The sequence below is a fragment of the Heptranchias perlo genome, chromosome 17 (assembly GCF_035084215.1).
Source record: "Heptranchias perlo isolate sHepPer1 chromosome 17, sHepPer1.hap1, whole genome shotgun sequence".
NCBI lineage: Eukaryota > Metazoa > Chordata > Chondrichthyes > Hexanchiformes > Hexanchidae > Heptranchias > Heptranchias perlo.
Window position 1 is genome coordinate 34,080,934 of NC_090341.1, and position 21,395 is coordinate 34,102,328.

Genomic DNA, 21,395 nt, shown 5'->3' on the forward strand with positions numbered 1-21,395 from the left:
TACAACAGCACTGCTCTGACGAGGTAATTGGCTATAGTTTCATATGATACAAACAAACTGCAGCTACAGTCAGGTTCTTAGAAATTAAAATCCAACTTCTGTCTTTCAATCTCATTTAACATAACAGCAACTCAGAGAATAATAGATAAGTGTACTTTACATGAATATTCAAAATGGAAACCTCTTACATGGATACGATTTTCTGAAGTATGTTAATTGTAGAAAACAGCCATAAAAATTCAACTGCAGTATTAATCCAAATAAGTTTTCACAATCATATTGTGTTAAACTTGATATACATTATTTTGCCATTCAAGTTGTAGATTGTTGAATAATTGCTAATTCGTAGCATTTGTGTTACATGTAAGTTGACTTTTTGAATGTGAGGGGAGAAATGGGAAAAATTAAATTCTTTTAAAAAATGTCCTCATAATAGGAGCTCCATTGTGAAAGAGAACCATGAAGTTAGACACATAGCAGTGCTGAATTCACAATTGTATTTTGACTACCACACTGAGGGGGAAATATTTGATAAGGGCCGTTTTCGGGTGGGGGTAGCGTGATGCGCTAGTACCCCCACGCCTGATGATTCCTATGAAGCCAGCGCAACCCGCGCTGCTGATGGGCTGCACGGAGAATGAGGAAGTTGGAAATGGGGCGTGCACAGCGCATGTCATCAGCAGCCTGCATCTCTTAAAGGTGCAGGTGCACATTTCAAATGGCAGGTACACAGCTTACTAGGAGATGGGAAAGATGGCCACGAGGATAGCAGGACCTGCACGAGAGAGGGCTCCACACTTCTCCAATGACACACTGGAAGCCCTGGTGGAAGGGGTGGATGAAAGGAGGGCCAACATGCATCCGCAGGGTGGCAGAACTCCTTCCAGACTGCAGCTCCGCAGGCATTGGTGGGCTGTGGCACAGGAAGTCAACGCCAGGAACATTGCATCACGCACATGGGTGCAGTGCCAAAAGAAGTTCAATGATTTGACACAAGTAGTCAAGATGAGTGAATGCAAGTGTCAAGTGGCACATCCTACCAACTGCAACACTGCTCCACGCATCACCCCGTCACCCACCCACCAACAAACACTACCCATCCATACACAATGCTGCACTCAGCATGCTGCATCTCACCCACACATAGTACCACACAACCACCACTCATAGGTCACACAAACTGGCAACTATTTGGCACATCACCCACACACCTTGCAGGACACTCACTGACACACTGTCCTTTGTCTTGCAGGAGAAGATGGCGCATAATAGCCGGCAGCAGGAGGGACCTGAGGAGCATTAGGATAGGTAAAGGCACACGAACAAAAGGCACTAAGGGAATGCACAAGGGTGACTAGTTCTGTTTTGCTTGTATAATTTAATTTACTCATTGATAAATGATTTTACAACACCAAGTTATAGTCCAGCAATTTTATTTTAAATTCACAAGCTTTCGGAGGCTACATCGTTCACCTGAGGAAGGAGGTAGCCTCCGAAAGCTTGTGAATTTAAAATAAAATTGCTGGACTATAACTTGGTGTTGTAAAATTGTTTACAATTGTCAACCCCAGTCCATCACCGGCATCTCCACATCATTGATAAATGAGACATTGATTTTGCATTTGGTGGTGGTTTTTATTTCTGCAATGAGTTGAGGGGGAAACCAATGTGTAATCAGATGGAGGCGATTTGATTGTCTTGTGGGAGCGGAAAGGTAGGGATTGTAGGATTGTTGGTGAGTTGGGGGATGTATTGATAGCGGGCATGGATCAGGCGAGCACGTAGAGCCCTTGCAGACAAGGTGCGTGGTTCCTGTTGCACCCTTGCATCTTCCTCCACTTCCTCTTCCGGCTCCACCGGCTCCACCTCCTCCTCAGCCTCTTCCTCCTCCTCAGCCTCCTCCTCCTCCTCCACCTCTGGCTCAGAGTCTTCTCCAATCATTGGTGGCAAAGGCTGGTCCCTCATGATGGTTGTGCAGCATGCAGCATACCACCACGAGTCTGTCCACCCATTCAGGGGAGTACTGCAGGGCTCCTCCAGACCAGTCCAGGCAGCGGATGCGTTGTTTGAGGAGGCCTATGGTGTGCTCCACGACGTTGCAAGTGGCAGCATGGCTCTCATTATAGGCCTGCTGTGCACGTGTGCATGGGTTCCTCACCGGTGTCATGAGCTACGGCATGAGAGGAGAGCCCTTGTCGCCCAGTAGCCAGCCTTTGACTTGCCGAGTCGGGTGAAAGATAGCTGGCATGTTGGACTGCCGCATGACGAAGGCATCGTGTCTGCTCCCAGGGTAGCAGGCATCGACCTCCATGATTCGATGTGTGTGGTTGCACACCAACTGCATGTTGAGGGAGTGGAAGCCTCTTTCGGTTGACGAAGACGGCTGAGTTGATAAGCGGGGCACACAGGGCAATATGGGTGCAGTCAATGGCACCCTGCACCATGCGGAAGCCAGCAATGCGGGCGAACCCCCGTGCTCGCTCGTTCTGCTTGTCTCTGTGGAGAGGGAAGGTGATGAACCTGTTCCTCATCTGGTACAGTGCGTCTGTGACCTCCCTTAAGCAGCAGTGCACTGCATACTGCGAGATGTTGCGCATGTCGCCAGCAGAGACCTGAAATGATCCTGAGCCGTAGAAAATCAGCGCCACGGTGATCTTCACAGCCACAGGCAATGCTGTCCTTGCCCTGCTCTAAGGCTGCAGCTGTTGCCGCACCAGTTGACAGATCTCGGTCATGGCATCCTTGGTGAACGTCAGGCGTCAGATGCAATCCTCCTCGGTCATGTTGAGGTGAGAGAATTGGTCCCAGAAGGCCCTCATTGGATAGGGCCTCCTGCTCAGTGCCATGCGCCTCCTCGTCCTCTGTCTCCTCACAGCTTGACCTGTGTGCATGAACTCTCTGCATGCTCCCAGTCATGCTCAATGCCCAGCGGGAACCCTAGCAGACCGCCCATGGTTGCCAGGAATGTTGTTCAACCACGGTTGTAACTTTCCGAACCGTAAGGCAGTACCTGCCAAACCACTCTCAAATGTAGTCTAGGAACTTTCAGTAAGAATAGGGAGCTTCAAAAAATATTTCCTACTCCACCAGCAGCCAGAAGCAATAATCCAGCATCTAACCTGCAATACCTGCATGGCCCCTTTAATAGCGCTGGTGGGGGATCCTTCAGGCACTGTAAGACACGTTCAGATAATCGGGGTTAACATTGTGCGTTGAGTTGAGCGTTAAGGTTGAAAATGGTGTGTATCACTTTAAATCACCGTTGCACACTGATTCCACGCATTTTCTCCCTACTTTACATGCTTCCAGCGTTCATTATTTGCGCACACACTAACTGCTATACTAAGATGGCATTCAGCGCACATCACGCTGGAAACGTGCGTGCCATGCAAGACGCCATCTTAGATGTCAGAGAGGCCGTGTTGTGCCGAAACAATGGGTGTTACACGGCCCAATTTAGCGCCCTATGACTCAAAAAGAATCCATTCGATTACCATTTGAATTTCCCTACAACTGATTCTGAGATTACTTAGCAACAAAAAAAATAGGTCACATTCACAGCAAAGCTTGTTGAAACAGGTTCGGTTGTCGAATTCCTAAAAGAAAGAACCTAGCCTGTAACAGAAGGTCTAGTTAACAAACACTAGAATAGTGCCAAAGCAATTCAGCTCTTGGTGATGTGCTCTTGATTTAACTTTGGGACAATTTATGTTACTCAATGCGCTGAAAGCACTAAATCTATGCTCCAGGCATTCTGGCACATATTGTCTAAGGAGGGGTGTTACCAATTTGGCTCTGCCATAGATATCTTCTCAGGTTTAGTAGCCAATCGCTTCCATAAATGGTCTGAGTGTATTTTATGGTAGTTGACTTATGCTGCACTATATCTACTTGTATCATATTATAAAACCAGGGACATAACAATAGCATCCCCTTGTGATCTTGACTTGATATTTGTGTATTTCACATGAAAGCTTCTTCAATTTCTCCAAAGGTAGACTGAGCAAACAGTAAGGGAGATGAGGCCTAATATGAAATCAGTAAGCTGCTATTCTCATTGTAAGGTGAACATACAGAATTGCATTTATGATCAAATTCAAACAGCATAACTTATTTTTGTGTAATGATACAAAATAAAGAACACCCCAAACTTCCCGACGTCAGTGGATTGTCTTACTTGACTTAAACAAGATGACTTCTAACTGTTCCTCCAAAACTTCTAATCGTTTAGTCTTCATAAAAGCCCTTTCATCTTTCTCTTTAAAAACCTGAATGCTTCTGCAGCATCCTGTTTCAAAATCCTTTCTGCCAACCTGTATCCCATCCTCTATGTTATATCTCTCTGATGTGGAGATGCCGGTGATGGACTGGGGTTGACAATTGTAAACAATTTTACAACACCAAGTTATAGTCCAGCAATTTTATTTGAAATTCACAAGCTTTCGGAGGCTTCCTCCTTCCTCAGGTGAATGTGAGGAAGGAGGACGCCTTCCTCACATTCACCTGAGGAAGGAGGAAGCCTCCGAAAGCTTGTGAATTTCAAATAAAATTGCTGGACTATAACTTGGTGTTGTAAAATTGTTTACAATTATATCTCTCTGGTTACAATCAAAAAAAAGATCAAAGACTTTCCAATACAATAGGTGTGAGGCATTTTTCAATTGCCGAGGCAAGCTAATGAATTGCATATTATTTACAGGCTAAGAGGAAACAAAGCCAACATGTTAGCATCTTAGCTACCTATCATCAGACTTTTTAAAAAAAAACTTGTCTGAATATGCTATGCTTCTAAAAACCCAACATTAAAAGTAACGCTGTTTTCCAAATCCCAAAATGTAACTGGGTTTTCAATGATTTAGTCACATCTCCACTATGGTCAATTAGAAACTTGCAAGGAAAACCATGTGGAGCAGCTCTACAGTTGTGCAATAACTTTCAATCTAATGGATCAGCTCTGCCATATGGAATAACACTACATCACTGGTCAAATTTACAGATGACATTAAACTGGGGAGCAGAGAGAGGGGACATTTGATTAGGAAGAAGCACTAGGAACTACAAAAGAAGTTAGATAAAATCTAAATATGGATGGAATAATGGTAGATGAATTTCAACACAGACAAGTGCAAGGTAATCTATATTGGAAGAAAAATGAGTGTTAAGCAAATACTATGGATGGTATAATATTAGCTAAAAGATGAAGTTGAAATTGATCTAGGATTTGGCACGATGTATGTCAAATCATTATGAACCAAAAATAAACAAAGTAAATAGAATGCTGAATCACATTGCTAAATTAAAAAGTATAAGTTGTAGGTTGTCTTTCCAAAACTCTACAGTACTCTGGTCAGATCGCACCTTAATTATTGTTGCAGTTTTAGTCAGCAAAATACAAGAAGAATATTCAAGCCAAGAAGGTGATCACTGGCATCAAAGGATTGTGTAACTAGGAAAAAGTGGAGAACTGAGGCTCCGTAGCCAAGATAAGAGACATCTTAGAGTGAACCTTTTAGAAGCATATGAGATGTCAAATTGTATAAATAAGGCAAATCTGACACATTACTTAGAAGTAAGTCAGGACTCTAGAACAAGCGGCATGGGCGAAAATTCCTGAAAGAACAATTTAAGATTGATGCCATGAAGAACTTTTTATGCAAAACATGATCAACACATGGAAAGTTCTTCCAGGTAGGTTAATGAGGACAAAACTTTAGATTCCATCAGGATTATGTAATCGGAGATGAATGACTAAATATTTTCTCTGGTTGGAAGAGCTAAGATGGTCCATTGGTCTCCTTCATCTCTATTTATCTTGTGATCATGATAAGGACTTCCATTGTCATGTGGAATAACTCTGCACTATATGGCAGACACAAGCAGAATAACACACCTATGTGATGCTCTCAATTCCTACCAGATTTTTCTACAATATCCTAGTAACATTTTTTCACTAAAACTGTAATTAATAATTTCCATAACTGCAATCAACATACATATTGGCCCAGAATTTGCTGTAACATGGTAACGATCGATGTACGGCGTTAGTTAGACTTGTCCTTGCAATCTCGATGATATTTTGCGCCGCAAGATGCTGGAAGTGCGAGATGGAAATGTCGCAGTGAGGGAAACGGGGCATCTGGAATCCGAGTGACCAAAGCAAGCAACTGTGTATGGCCTTAATCAATCAGATTGAAGGATTGTGACATTAACAGTGCACGGACCGAGAAGGAAATGTAAGTTAGAATGAGTGAATTCAATGTCAAATCAGGTACAGAAAGAGAAAGAGAGAGGGAAAGAGGCAGAAAGGGCGTGTGAAAAAAAATGTATAATTTAAATTTTAAAAAAAATCTCCAACAACAATTAAAACTTGAAGGAATGAGACTCCACACTTGTAATAGTTAATTTTTAACGCCAGAGAGGTTGACTGACAGTAATTAACACTTATCATGTCGTTAAAGAGTACTTAGACTTGAAATGACTTTCTGTGGCGAATTTAGTTCATATTTACTGCACAAATTCAGGAACTGCACGCCGTTCAAGGCATTTCAATGCTGAGGCAGAAAGCGAGATGCCGTATTCGTGAAGCTAACGACGGAGCGGCACATCTCGGACAGCAGCTTTTGGATTTCCACGTTTAGCCGCGCATCTGCCCTCGCCCGAAGTTGCTGTCCGATTTGCGCATAAATGACGGAGAACGCCAATAGCCTCACTGCTATTTTGACACAAATTGTGGGCCAATATATTATCTACCTTGTGCTATCAATGTTTTGAGGCTGTCAACGATGTTCTAAAAATCGCACTTTGAAATGTCAAAAATATAAACAAGAGAAGGGCATAAGATTTTTTTCTGACCTACAGCCAGAAACTTACAAGCAGCTGGCAACCTGCAAATGTCCCTCATCACAGAGCAATTAAACTCTGCTTGACCTCAGGACCTATTTAGACGCTGAGGTACTTCCTGTGAGGAAGCAGGTGGTTTCAAAGGATCGGGCCAAGTTAGTAGCTAAACATCACAACCGTGCTGTAGACCGCAGATGACCTGTAAGCAACTAGAATATTATATTCCAGAGAGCCTTTACGCTATAAAATACAGTTGTGGAAAGAGAAATTCAACGGAATACTTCTGTGTACAGTAAGTCAAGACAGTTCAGACTTGAACAGAGCAAAGCCATGGGATTTAGTAACAATCTGCATCAGTAAATAAGTAGGTACTGCCATATATGATTCAATTACATGGTTTCAATTATATTTCCACAAAATCTGAAACAGAGGGCTGTGACAGTTCTTAATCTAAGTCACAACTAAGTGAAATTTATCAGCACCAATTTAGAGCCGCACTTGTTATCATAATTTTAAAGCTAAGTAAAACATATATTGAATCGTCTACCAAAAATGCACTTACAGAAAGAAGAATATTGAAAAATACTAGTCTTGGGCCAGAGATTAGCAATGCATTGACTCCCAATCATTCCCATCTGATGGTGCAAATTTTTGTTTAATTGCTTTTGTGGGGTTTCAGTAGGGGAATCACATGTTTTTGCATGGATGTGTGAGATTTACTGTGCATGAGTTGCCATGGCAAATGGAGGGTTGGTGTTCAGTCGAGATGTTGCTTTATAAAGGAAGACGAAACAAAGATAATTAGCCATTCATTTGTTGCTGCTGCCAAAATTAACAGGGCGCACCGACCTTTACAAAAAGAAATTAGTTCGGATAGTGCACACCAGCACTCAGCCGCAAGTGAATGTCACCAAATAAGCAAAACAGAACAGAAATGTTTTATTCTGTTGTACAATTTTTTTAATGAAGCTTTAAGTTCAGTTTTGAATATGCCTGACCAAGCACTAAAAATTACTGTATAAGATTATAATCTCTTGAAATTGAAAACTGAAGCAATGTGCAAGGTATACTTTTGCTGTGATTTCATTATACCTGCTCGAACTGTAAAAATAATCCTTGCATAAAGAGTACAGCAGCAAATACACTGGAACGCTATCCAACTTTGCAACTGCTCAAGCAAAACAGCACTGAAAAACAAAGCATATCTTATATTGAAATGCAATTGAAACTGATAAATGCCAGATTTTTTAACGTGCTGCTTTTTTGTTATTTTCCCTCAGAAATGTACATAATTAATCTTTAAATGCTGACAATCTTCCATTATCTTTTTCAAATTGGCCTCTAATTCCTAAATCAAAATATTTTTTTAGTCACAGGCTGCCTGGAATTTGATTCGCCATCACTCTGTTATGGAGAAAGTACCATCAGCACACTTTTAATCTTGTGAGGAAAAAAAAAGATTAAACTGTCAATATAGGGATGAGCCACCATGACGACCAATCTCACGGAGCCAGGCTTCAGACTTCAAGCTAATCGTATGTATGCCAAGAATGTATTTTTCGTTATAATGCATGTAATTAGTAGGAAGCACAAAATGCTCTGTTCAAATTCATAGCATGCACAACTAATAAGGACGAGAGGATGGAGCTCTTTGCTATTTATTTGCATGAAAAGCTTCAATATGGGAAATATTTCAGAGAAATTAGTTTTTAATCTAAGTGACTAGATGAGATTTTGACCAGGGCTGTTTTCGAGTTGACCTGTGAGGATTTGTACTGAAATACAATCCGGAGTTTTATAACCAAGGCAGACTGCAAACATGCATTATCTTTTCATTAATTTCTGAAAGTCCCACACAGTCAATACAAGCAGAAAATTGTCCCTTTCAAACCTCACCTTATGTGGATTTACTTTATAAGATGCAATCAAAATATATCTTGGCAGGGTTTGATTTTTTTTTCAAGATTTGCTGAATCATAGGGTGGAGGTTAGGTACATAGATTGCCTTTGACTCAGACTGTAAAGTGGGAAACTGACAACTGTAAATGTGCATGAATAACAGGAGAGCAGACAACTGAGACAATTGCAAATCCAAGCATCTATATGATTCACGAGGATACATTTTCTGTTCAGTTATGACTGATTAATGAGCATAAAGGGGGTCTAATCAATCACAAAAATGGACAGATTTCCACCTATTTATCATTCCAACCAATTTTCTGGTTGTGTTTTGTAACTGGTACTGAAAGTACCCATCAGTTCTCAGTTAATTATATTAAAATTATCACCCAATTATATTAATATGATGTCCATGCGATTTCCCAGTGTCTACTTCGGTATAGCACTCAGTCATCTACCCGCTAATTTAAAAAGGCCACTCAGAGATTAGAGGGCGTGCTGTTTATAGAAGTGTGTTTAAAGAGGCCAATAGCAAGATTTTTAATAGCATTTTGAGGCTTTTTCTGAGCATTCTTCCTGTTTCTTTGTGTGTTTCCAATTTGTTGGTTAAGAGGCTTTGTGCCAGCCAATTTTTTTGTATGTCAGCCATATTGGGACATTCGGTTTCCCAATCGGAATTCCCCTTTAGTTATGCTTTTTGGAGGAACAAGAGAGATATGACAGGCAGGTCAGGCTGTGCCAAAAGTGGACTGCACCCACCTGCAGGTACCCGCCCGCTCACATTTACAGCACAGGTCCACCTATATGGCAAACTGGTTACATAGGTTCCGGATCAGCAGACAGACCGATACGGAGCTATACCATTTGTCCTCATGAATCCTTCAGCTAATATTCATCATGGGGCTGGCACTGCCCAATGGTGATAACTATCAATTGTGCCCTCAAATCCTCGTCCTCTGCCTCCTTCAAACTTATGGGAAAGGTGGAAAGCAGGTCCACCCTCCTCACTACCATCTCATTCTATAACATCTCCAACTTCACCAGTCGTCAAAAAAGCAGTTGGAGTATTACACCACTCCATCACATGGCTACAGAGTCAGGTTTCCTGACTCCTTATTTATTGTACCAACTATTGGGCTTTGCCAGGCATTTCTCTAACCCAAACAACATTGTCAAAGGCTGAATTAAACATTTAAGTTATTTGTAATTGCTATCAATATTTTTATTCCTCTACGTGTCCATCATCAACATAGTTTCCCACACTCTTACTCCAGCCCCCCCACACTGGCCCTGCCAAGGTTAACCTGAACCAGAAGCTCCCGTTCTTCCCCCCCCCCCCCCCACCCAGTACTGGCTGAGAGCTCACCCATACTATAAAAATGAAGCTGAATCTGAAAAATCAGGCAGGATCAGCAGACTAATGTTTGAGCTGGTATTAATTGGAAAATCTACCACAGTATATCCAGGAGCTGTAGTAAGATGCCTAAGGATGTGTAAGGGCCTAACAGTCTGGGCTTTTTAAAATTAAAGCAACTACCAGATACACGTAGCTGTTACAAATGAACTGTAAAGGTTATAGATAAGAACATAAGAACATAAGAAATAGGAGCAGGAGTAGGCCAATCGGCCCTTCGAGCCTGCTCCGCCATTCAATAAGATCATGGCTGATCTGATCCTAACCTCAAATCTAAATTCATGTCCAATTTCCTGCCCATTCCCCGTAACCCCTAATTCCCTTTACTTCTAGGAAACTGTCTATTTCTGTTTTAAATTTATTTAATGATGTAGCTTCCACAGCTTCCTGGGGCAGCAAATTCCACAGGCCGACTACCCTCTGAGTGAAGAAGTTTCTCCTCATCTCAGTTTTGAAAGAACAGCCCCTTATATGCCCCCTAGTTCTAGTTTCACCCATCCTTGGGAACATCCTCACCGCATCCACCCGATCAAGCCCCTTCACAATCTTATATGTTTCAATAAGATCGCCTCTCATTCTTCTGAACTCCAATGAGTAGAGTCCCAATCTACTCAACCACTCCTCATATGTCTGCCCCCTCATCCCCGGGATTAACCGAGTGAACCTTCTTTGTACTGCCTCGAGAGCAAGTATGTCTTTTCTTAAGTATGGGCACCAAAACTGTATGCAGTATTCCAGGTGCGGTCTCACCAATACCTTATATAACTGCAGCAATACCTCCCTGTTTTTATATTCTATCCCCCGAGCAATAAACGCCAACATTCCGTTGGCCTTCTTGATCACCTGCTGCACCTGCATACTAACTTTTTGATTTTCCTGCACTAGGACCCCCAGATCCCTTTGTATTGCAGTACTTTCCAGTTTCTCGCCATTAAGATAATAACTTGCTCTCTGATTTTTCCTGCCAAAGTGCATAACCTCACATTTTCCAATATTGTATTGCATCTGCCAAATCTCCGCCCACTCACCCAGCCTGTCTAAATCCCCCTGTAGGTTTTTTATGTACTCCTCACTCTCTACTTTCCCTCCCATCTTTGTATCATCTGCAAACTTTGATATGTTACTCTCGGTCCCCTCCTCCAAATCGTTAATATAGATTGTAAAGAGTTGGGGACCCAGCACCGACCCCTGCGGAACACCACTGGCTACTGGTTGCCAGTCCGAGAATGAACCATTTATCCCAACTCTCTGCTTCCTGTTAGATAACCAATCCTCCACCCATGCCAGAATATTACCCCCAATCCAGTGATTCTTTATCTTGAGCAATATTCTTTTATGTGGCACCTTGTCGAATGCCTTCTGGAAGTCTAAATACACTACGTCCACTGGTTCCCCTTTATCCACCCTGTACGTTATGTCCTCAAAGAACTCAAGCAAATTTGTCAGACATGACTTCCCCTTCATAAAGCCATGCTGACTTTGTCCTATTAAATTATGTTTATCCAAATGTTCTGCTACTGTCTCCTTAATAATAGACTCCAAAATTTTACCCACCACAGATGTTAGGCTAACTGGTCTATAATTTCCAGCTTTCTGCCTACTACCCTTTTTAAATAAGGGTGTTACATTAGCAGTTTTCCAATCTGCCGGGACCTTTGCCGAGTCCAGAGAATTTTGGAAAATTATTACCAAAGCATCCACAATCCCTACTGCCACTTCCCTCAAGACCCTAGGATGTAAGCCATCAGGTCCAGGGGATTTATCCACCTTGAGTCCCATTAATTTACTGAGTACCAATTCCTTAGTGATTTTAATTGTATTTAGCTCCTCCCCCCGTAGAGCCCCCTGTTTGTCCAGTGTTGGGATATTCTTAGTGTCCTCTACCGTAAAGACTGAAACAAAATATTTGTTCAGCATTTTTGCCATCTCCATGTTTCCCACCATTAATTTCCCGGTCTCATCCTCTAAGGGACCTACGTTTGCCTTAGCCACCCTTTTTCTTTTTATATAACTATAGAAACTCTTGCTATCTGTTTTCATATTTTTTGCTAATTTATTTTCATAATCTATCTTCCCTTTCTTAATCAATCCTTTCGTTACTTTTTGCTGTCTTTTGAAGACTTCCCAATCTTCTATCCTCCCACTAAGTTTGGCTACCTTATATGTCCTTGTTTTTAGTCGGATACTATCCTTAATTTCTTTACTTAGCCACGGATGGCTGTCATTTCTGTTACACCCTTTTTTCCTCAGTGGAATATTTTTTTTTTGAAAGTTGTAAAATAACTCCTTAAATGAACACCACTGCTCATGTACCGTCTTACCCTGTAATCTATTTTCCCAGTCCACTTTAATCAATTCCGCTCTCATACCATCATAGTCTCCTTTATTCAAGCTCAGTACGCTTGTTTGAGAACCAACCTTCTCACCCTCTAATTGGATATGGAATGTAACCATGTTATGATCACTCATTCCAAGGGGATCCTTAACTAGGACATTATTAATTAATCCTGGCTCATTACACAGGACCAGGTCCAAGGTTGCTTGCCCCCTTGTAGGATCAGTTACATGCTGCTCAAGAAATCCATCCCGAATACACTCAATAAACTCTTCCTCAAGGTTGCCCTGCCCAATTTGATTTGTCCAGTTAATATGATAGTTAAAATCCCCCATAATTATAGCTGTTCCCTTATTACATGCCCCGACTATTTCCTGATTAATACTTCTTCCAGCAGAGTTGCAACTATTAGGAGGTCTATATACTATGCCCACTAGTGTTTTTTTCCCCTTATTATTCCTTATCTCTACCCAAACTGCTTCATTATCCTGATTCTTTGTCCCAATATCATTTCTCTGTATTACAGTGATTCCTTCCTTTATTAACATAGCCACCCCACCTCCCCTTCCTTCCTGCCTGTCCTTCCTGATTGTTAAATACCCTGGCATATTTAATTCCCAGTCGTTGTCACCCTGCAGCCATGTTTCTGTGATGGCCACAAGATCATACCCATACGTAGTTATTTGTGCCGTTAACTCATCCATTTTGTTACGAATGCTACGTGCATTCAGATAAAGAACTTTCAAATATGTTTTGTGACACTTCGTTCCTGCTTTTTCCTTTTTTAACACTTTACCTTTTACTTCATACCTTCTGTCCCATCCTGACACGCTTTCCTCTGTCTCCCTGCTCAGGTTCCCAACCCCCTGCCACAGCTTTGATGCTGGGTTAATCGCCTTACACCTTCTAGTTTTTATTTTATCTGTCGTGCCTAAAGTACACTTTCTTTCCGCTGCTCTACGCTTTTCCCTCTCCCTTGTTCTTGAACAACTGTTTGTACTATTTGTATTGTAGATTTCCCCTGGGTCTTCCCTCTCTTGCTGCTCTCAATTTTATTTCCTTCTGACTCCCCGCTCAGGTTCCCATCCCCCTGCCACTCTAGTTTAAACATTCCCCAACAGCACTATGTCTTGTCATACGTAAACATTAAAATAAAAGACTCAAGTTTGTCTTCCAGTGAGAACCTAATGTTCTGGTCCAGTCATGGAACATTTTACCTCCAATTGTCCACCTCATTCATTCTAAACTTTTTATGTTTCAAAATTAGAATGTGTGTTATACAGCCATAACCTAGGAATGATGTAAAGATGAAAATAGTTAATCGTTGGATAAATGCATTGTGTAGTGTGGTAGTGAGTCACAAAGATCTGGATGTCCCAGCCATTATCACTGAGCTGTACTGAATTTACCAACCTCAGGTGCGTGGAGCACTCACTTGACCTCGATATCTCCAGACTCGGTAGCTGAAAAATAAAAGCGGTCAGAATTCCCACTCATGCTTGTCACTTAGTGACCTGTGAAGGAAGTGTGACTGCTGGCTGAGTACAGGATCAGCCTCAATTGTGATCACTCCCAGAGTCAAATAGCCTACTGATACTCTTTGTCTAAGGTCAGGACAGGAGTGGGCAGGAAGCAGCTACAGGCCTCCGGAAAATCAGGCGGCCATTACTCAACTGTGGTGAACGGGTTTCCGGGAGTGTCTCGCAGGAGGGAAGATGGGGAATCCAGGATAGGGAGGATCACACTTTCCCTATGGGGCCATGGGTGCACTTTTGCTTCTCCCAGATCCACAAAGGAGAGTTATAAACTTACCTGTTTGGGCCTCTTCACCTTCGCAGCAGGCCCCGACTCTCTTCAGCCTGGCGGGAAATCCACAGCGGATTCCCATTCAGGCCTGAGTTAAAATTGTAGTCGAGGCCCAATGACGTCAATGGACCCTGATCTGCATATTTAAAGAAGGACCCTGCTGGTTTTGAGCAGGCAGCTTAGCCGCCCGTCTAGAAACCTGATTAAAAATCACGGTTGATGGGATTCAGACAGCTTGAGGGCGAGTAATTAACCTGGGCGATTTTAACTGCTCATCCACCTCTCCCCCCTGGTTTCTTCTGGATGGCAAGGGTTATAATCCCCCCCCCCCCCCCCCAAGTATTTACCCTACTGAGTTAATAGTCACTATTTCAGGAATGTGCAGTGACCATTTTCAGATCATCCAGTATCAAAGGAACCAAAACGATAATGAAAGAGAATCTCGTAACATAGTTTTAAACTGTTTCAGTTATAAGTTAGTGTTCATGAAAAGAACGTTTACAGACACCTAGTCCGTAAATAGCTTTTCAAAAAAGTTGCTCAAAGAGGATAAAAAGTCAAGTCACTTGCTGCCAATTTTCCCCAATTTTCTTTGTAGCAGCTTGCTTGGCCACTTCAGAGAGCAGTTAAGAGTCAACCACATTGGTGTGGGACATATAACCCAGACTGGGTAAGGACAGCAGGTTTCCTTCTCTCAAGGGCATTAGTGAATCCATTGGGTTCTTACGACAATCCGACGACAGCTTCATGGTCATTTTTTTTTTACTGATACCAGCTTTTTATTTCTGGATTTATTTTTAATTGAATTTAAATTCTCAAACTGCCATGGGTGGGATTTGAACTCAGGTTTGCTGGATTATTAGTCTGGCCATCTGAATTACTAGACCAGTAAAATAACCATTACACTACCGTACCTGCACTTGGCAAAATATCCTCAATGCAGCTACATTACTAAAATGTCATTTAAGAGTTAAATTTTCATTTTCCCCTGTTGCACATGCTATTTGTCCACAGGCAAATGTATTTTGGTTTGTTCAAAGATTTATATGTTTGACTCCCAATCAGTACTCATACACTCAGATAAAAAGAAAATATCAAAGAAGTTCTCCCATGGCATTAAATGGAACTTGCATAGCAAGGAAGAGTAAAAAGCTTGGGGTTTAGATATTAAGTGGATTATGAATTAGTTTCATTGTTCTGGCATTGGTCAGAGCTGTGTATGATTAACTATATGATGGATTTGGCTATTACACTACATCAAATTGCTCTGCTTCCATATTAAAGTGAAGTAGTCTACTAAATAGAACATAAGGACAAAAGAAAGCAAAAAAAGAAAGAACTTGCATTTATATGTCGCAAAGTACCTTAAAGCCAATAAAGTCTAATACGGCAGCCAATTTATGTGCAGCAAGGTCCCATAAACAGGAATATAAATGATTGACAAGGTAATCTGTTTATGGTGATGCTGGTGGAGGGAAAGATGTTGATCAAGACACCGGGAGAACTTCCCTGCTCTTCCATTAAGAGTGGCATGGGATCATTTATATCCACCTGAACAGGTCAACGGGATCTCGATTCAGCTTTCATCTAAAAGATGGCACCTCCAACAATGCAACACTCCCTCGGTACTGCACTGAATTGTCAGGTGAGATTATGTGCTCAAGTCCTAGAGTGGGGCTTTCATCTATGACTCTGAGGCCACAGTGCTACCAACTGAACCAAGCCAACACACAAAAAACCCATAGAACTGACATGAATTCTTATGGAATATTCTTCTTAAAATAAAAATATAAATAGACAGTCTGATTGGCATTTAAGAACATTCCTAATAAATATAAATAAGTAGGTATTGGACTAATGGCCAGAGAATAGCTTGGAAGGATATGCGAAGAGAAAGGTATGTTGCCAAATCCTGATAATTTAACTGTGATGTAGTTGTTAGTTTTAAATATCAAAAGGACAGTTACCTGTCAACTGTCAATGTCTGTCTCATCTAAAATTCATTCTCTTCTCTCAACATTACTTGTTCCTGATGTTAATAGATATCCTCGTCTTTATACACATAATAAACGTGTGACTGCAAAGATGAATGTGAAATGTCAGAATTATTCTTTTAACTGTTGCACTCCAATGATACGGCAAAGAACAGCTGGCTAAACAAGCATGCGTTTGTATATTATAATAGTCTGGATACTATATTTGTTACCAAAGATTCTATCCAACATTTCAAACTATTTTGCCCCTTGTGTATTGTAAGGAATGAACAGCAAAATGTTGAATTACAGTAAATTCAGCAGAATGTTGAGTTTCAGCGAAAAAAAGAATTCTGATGAAGTTGAATTCTTGTTCTGCTGGAGGTTGGGGTTCAGGAAAGGTTTGATTGGAATTTTGCAAACATATATTCAATGTGCTAAAGCTGGAGGCACACTTCTGTTGCAAGTGGAGTTAATGGAAGGGGGACAGCAAACAGAAACTCAGTATCGAGGCCAATAAATTGAATCTACACCACAGAAACAGGCCATTAGGCCCATCTGGTCAATGCCGGTATTTCTACTCCACATGAGCCTCCTCCCATTCTAATGACCTCTCCCAGAAGCCCCTCTATGATTGGGGGTTTCCTTATAGGGTCAGCAGTCATGGATGTAGAGGATAGCCCTGTTCTCCTAAGAGCTATCACATGGTAGGCACTAAATCGGGCCATGTAGCATCCATTGTTTCGGCGCTACACGGCCTCTCTGACATCCAAGATGGCGTCTTGGATGCGCATGCACGTTTCCAGTGAGAAGTGTGCCAGACGCCATCTTGGTATAGGAGTTAGCGCAGGCACAGATAACGAACGCTGGAATCGTGTAAAGTAGGGAGAAAATGGCTTTAATCAGGGTGCAATCCTGATTTAAAGTGATAAACGCCATTTTGGGACTTAACACTCAACTGAACGCACAGTCTTAACCCCGACCATTTGAACGTGTCTTAGAGTGCCTGGAGGACCCCCACCAGAGCTATTTAAAGGGGCCATGCAGGATTTACAGGTTAGTTGCTGGATTATTGCTTCTGGTTGCCGAGACATTTGTAATTGTTTTTGGAGATCTCCTAGACTTAAATACTAGGACGCGGGGACATAGCCTAACATATAGAGCCAGGACATGCAGGAGTTAAGTTAGGAAATGCTTCTACACGCAAAGGGTGGGAGACGTTTGGAACGCTCTTCTCCAGATGGCAGTTGATGCTAGCTCACTTGTGAATGTTAAATCTGAGATTGATAGATTTCTGTGAACCAATGGTATTAAGGGAGATGGAGCTAAGGCGGGTATATGGAGTTAGGTCACAGATAAGCCATGATCTCATTGAATGGTGGAACAGGCTCGAGGGGCTAAATGCCAATGCCACTGACACTTGCTGCCCCCTGATATGCGCCACCTTCTCCTGCAAGAAAATGGGACATGTGTCTGGGTGATGTGCCTGTCATGGTTGAATAGCTGCCAATGTGTGTGGCGTGAGTTGTGGGTGGGTGGCTTGAAACAGTGGTAAAGTGTAAGGGTGAGAGGAAGCATCTGGTTGGAAGAGTTGAGTACTGATAGAAAGAGTTTGTTGGTATGTGGGTGATGGGAGGTGTAGTGCATGGTGTAGTTGGTAGGAGACACCACTTGACAGTTGACCTCACTCATGTCAAAGCATTGAACTTCTTCCTGCACTGCATCTATATTCATGATTCTGTGCACCTGGCATTGACTTCGTCTCCTGCTGCATCCAACTGCCTTTTGGATATATGTCTGGAGGACCTCTTGCACGCACCCCCTCCCCCCCCCCCCCGCGGATATAGGATGTCGCTCCTTCTGTCCACCTCTTGCACCAAGGTCTGTAGTGCATCAGCAGAGAACCTTGGTGCACACCTTCTCGCAGGCTTGGTACAAACTCATATCTGCAGATTGGTGAGGTTTGGCGTGCAGATTGGAGGATGTGGGATTTAGTAGTGCGCAACCTTTATTCAATGTTTTAACATAACTCATCAGTGTGTAAACATAGGGATGGGACCTGCATCTGTGTTTTATGTGTGTGATGTCAGATCTCCGTTCAGACTGCGTGCAGAGAGTAGACTGTTATTTTCAGCAAATAACAGGTACCAGCTACCTTAAAGAGATTTCTAACAGACAGCCTGCCTTTAAGAGATTGGCGCTCCCCCTGCTGGTGGAAAGTGCGAATTGCACGGAATCCTCATTTAACACTAATTGCAGGTAAGTCCTCAGGCCTGACAAAAATCTCGTCATACCTGTGCAGGGGCCATTGGGCGTGGGGCAATAGCGGATCATGCTACCCCCGCCCATAAACAGGCCCTATCCAATTTTTCCCCCGGTGTTTCTCGTCCTTTGAATAATGCAGGCACCATGAAATGTGTACAATGAAGGCGTCATGGTGAACTCCTGGATAATAACCAGTGTTATGCATGATGATTCTGTGGTCAGATACCACCTGAACATTAATTAAGTGCAAACCATTCTATTCATGAAGGCTATAGGATTAATCTGAAGAGGCCTAATGACCGCATGGGTACCACGTGCCACACCTTGCACACAAGGAAACTCTGCTCTGTGCCCCCCTATGGAAGCTGTGTGCCCTAACCTACTGATGCCTTCTTTCCACAGGGAAAGTGATGAAGGTGTTGCCCCTTGCAAACAAAGCAGTTGCTTGACACAGGTGCCTGATGTGGCACATTTCCCTGGGATGTCTTGGGAGGATTGGATGGCATGAAAGCTTCATGCTGCAGTAACTTTCACTTCTACGGGAAGAACGGTCCCTGTGCCAGACGCTGTGTGTAGGTCATCCTGCGGTAAATGGCATGACTGTATGACAGCCTGCCTTCTGAAGCAGAGGCAGCAAAGACAGCTCTCCTCTGAAATGTCCAGGTACATGTGGAGGTCTAGAAAGGCAGGTACCAGGTGTGGACAAAATACCTCAGGTGTCCCTGCATTTCTATTTGGTGGTCCTGCACGAACCTCATCTGAATCATGTGGTACAGTGTTATCCAAATGCCCACGGTGAATACTGAAGGGAAGCACTGGCAGCAGAAAACTGCGGAAAACACAATAATGGCAGAGTTCTTAGCAAAAACACGTAATGCTAAAATACAGCAATGTTGACAAGAAAACGCAAAGAATAAACTTTATTGACAACCACAATACCTTTTAAAGGCTTGCTTGAGCAGTCCAGGTTTCAGGACCCCCAACATGCTGATATAAAACGGGTGAGCTGTGGGCAGTCCCTCACAAAAATCACCTCAATCTGGACACACACGGCCATGGGCCTGATTTATTAACAGTTCCACAAAAAATGCTGCGGCCCACTGCCAGCACATGCTCGAACCTTTCCTGAATTGATTCCCTCCCCCCCAGCCATCTCACTCTCGGTATTCAAATGAGGCCTGAACCTGAAAATGATCCCGACACCGGCTTTGGGTGGGTGGAGCAGCCGCTCTGCCAACTTCGGGCGGAAGTCAACTTTCCCGCCATAATGTCTGAGGGGTTGTGGTTTTGGGAAACAGATTTATATCATCATAAGCAACAGGATTCCTCTATATGTATTTTACACACACACACACGTGCCTCAATAACCCTTGTTTTCAAGTTTATAAACCAGCAAAAGTGGCATGGCAGCAGACATGTTGGCCTAAATTTACTGTTCGGCCGTAACACCAGTGGAATTGCAGTGGGACGAGAATTCATTTTGCCACAAAGATGAGCCCAGACCTCCACCAATTTTGTGAGGTCAGCGTCATTTAAACAATTTTCGAAGGCTCCCCAGCCTCCACCCGTGAGCCCAGCTGAGACGAGCTGAGACAGGCCTCAGGCACCTGACACATTGCAATGTGGGCAATGGCCTCAGTGTGAGGTACAAAGTACCAAAATCATAGAATCATTGAATCATAGAAAGGTTACAGCACGGAAGGGAGGCCATTCAGCCCATCAAGTCCATGCCGGTTCTATGCAAGAGCAATCCAGCTAGTCCCACTCCCCAGCCCTATCCCCGTAGCCCTGCAACTTTTTTTCTTTCAAATACTTATCCAGTTCCCTTTTGAAAGCCATGATTGAATCTGCCTCCACCACCTCCTCAGGCAGTGCATTCCAGATCCTAACCACTCACTGTGTAAAAAAGTTTTTCCTCGTATCACCTTTGGTTCTTTTGCCAATTGCCTTAAATCTATGTCCTCTGGTTCTTGACCCTTCCGCCAATGGGAACAGTTTCTCTCTATCTTGAAAACCCTAAAGTACAGTGGGTCCTAATTGGGGTCTCCCATTCCACAGTATCCAAGAAGTTAGTGACAATAACTCAAGTGGAGTTCATATAAGGAGTTTCTGATATAAAACTGAGCCTCTATGACAAAAGTGATCTATGTGAAGGTGTTTTAAAACACAAAACTGCTGTGGAAAACCTGATATGAGAAAGAGACCTCACCAACTAGGCAAGAACCTCCATCTACCCAATGGAAGAAGCATGAACCTAAAAGCACTGCAGGAAAGTCCCTTCTTGAAACTGCCACATATATGACCTAAGATCTGTCCCATTTTAACTTTGAGCAAGTGCAGTTTTACGGTTCACATTTCCCAGTAAAACTATTCAATTCTTACACTAAACAGATGAAGTGACTGTTACCATTAAAATGGGAGGATTTGTGTCACTTTATCTGAACAACCCAAAGACTTAAAGCTGTGATTTTCAAGCAAATATGTTATCAACTGAAGTTTGATGAGGGGCTTTATTTGAACAGGGAAAGGTAAAAGGAGGCCAAATTGCTGGTACCCTCAGATCTGAAAACAATGCATTCTTGGGCAAAAGCTGAGCATTCAACAGTAAAGTAGTGCTATTTATGTGAACAATGTGAAGGTCTCTGAAAGTGAAATCACGGAAATGAAATTGGGCAGCTTCCATAACGGGCAGCCGATCCACAATGCCAATTTTGCGCCTGTGCAGAAAGTTGAAAATCTACCCGTCTCAAAGGTTTCCTTGCACAATTGCACATTTTCTAAGTCCTTATTCAATCTCTTTAGGTTAGTGCTGAAACCTCTCAAAGACTTGAGAATCAGAAAATTATTGGAATTGAAGTTCAAA

The 21,395-nt window shown here is 42.6% G+C and overlaps 1 long non-coding RNA gene across 1 annotated transcript in view; it reads left to right on the forward strand.

Moving 5' to 3' along the window:
• The first annotated feature begins 8,293 nt into the window (after positions 1-8,293).
• Positions 8,294-21,395, forward strand: part of LOC137334243 (uncharacterized) — a 170,549-nt gene continuing 157,447 nt past the window's right edge. Inside the window, exon 1 of the long non-coding RNA XR_010966112.1 lies at positions 8,294-8,375. This is a non-coding gene — a long non-coding RNA (uncharacterized lncRNA). The remainder of the gene's footprint in view (positions 8,376-21,395) is intronic.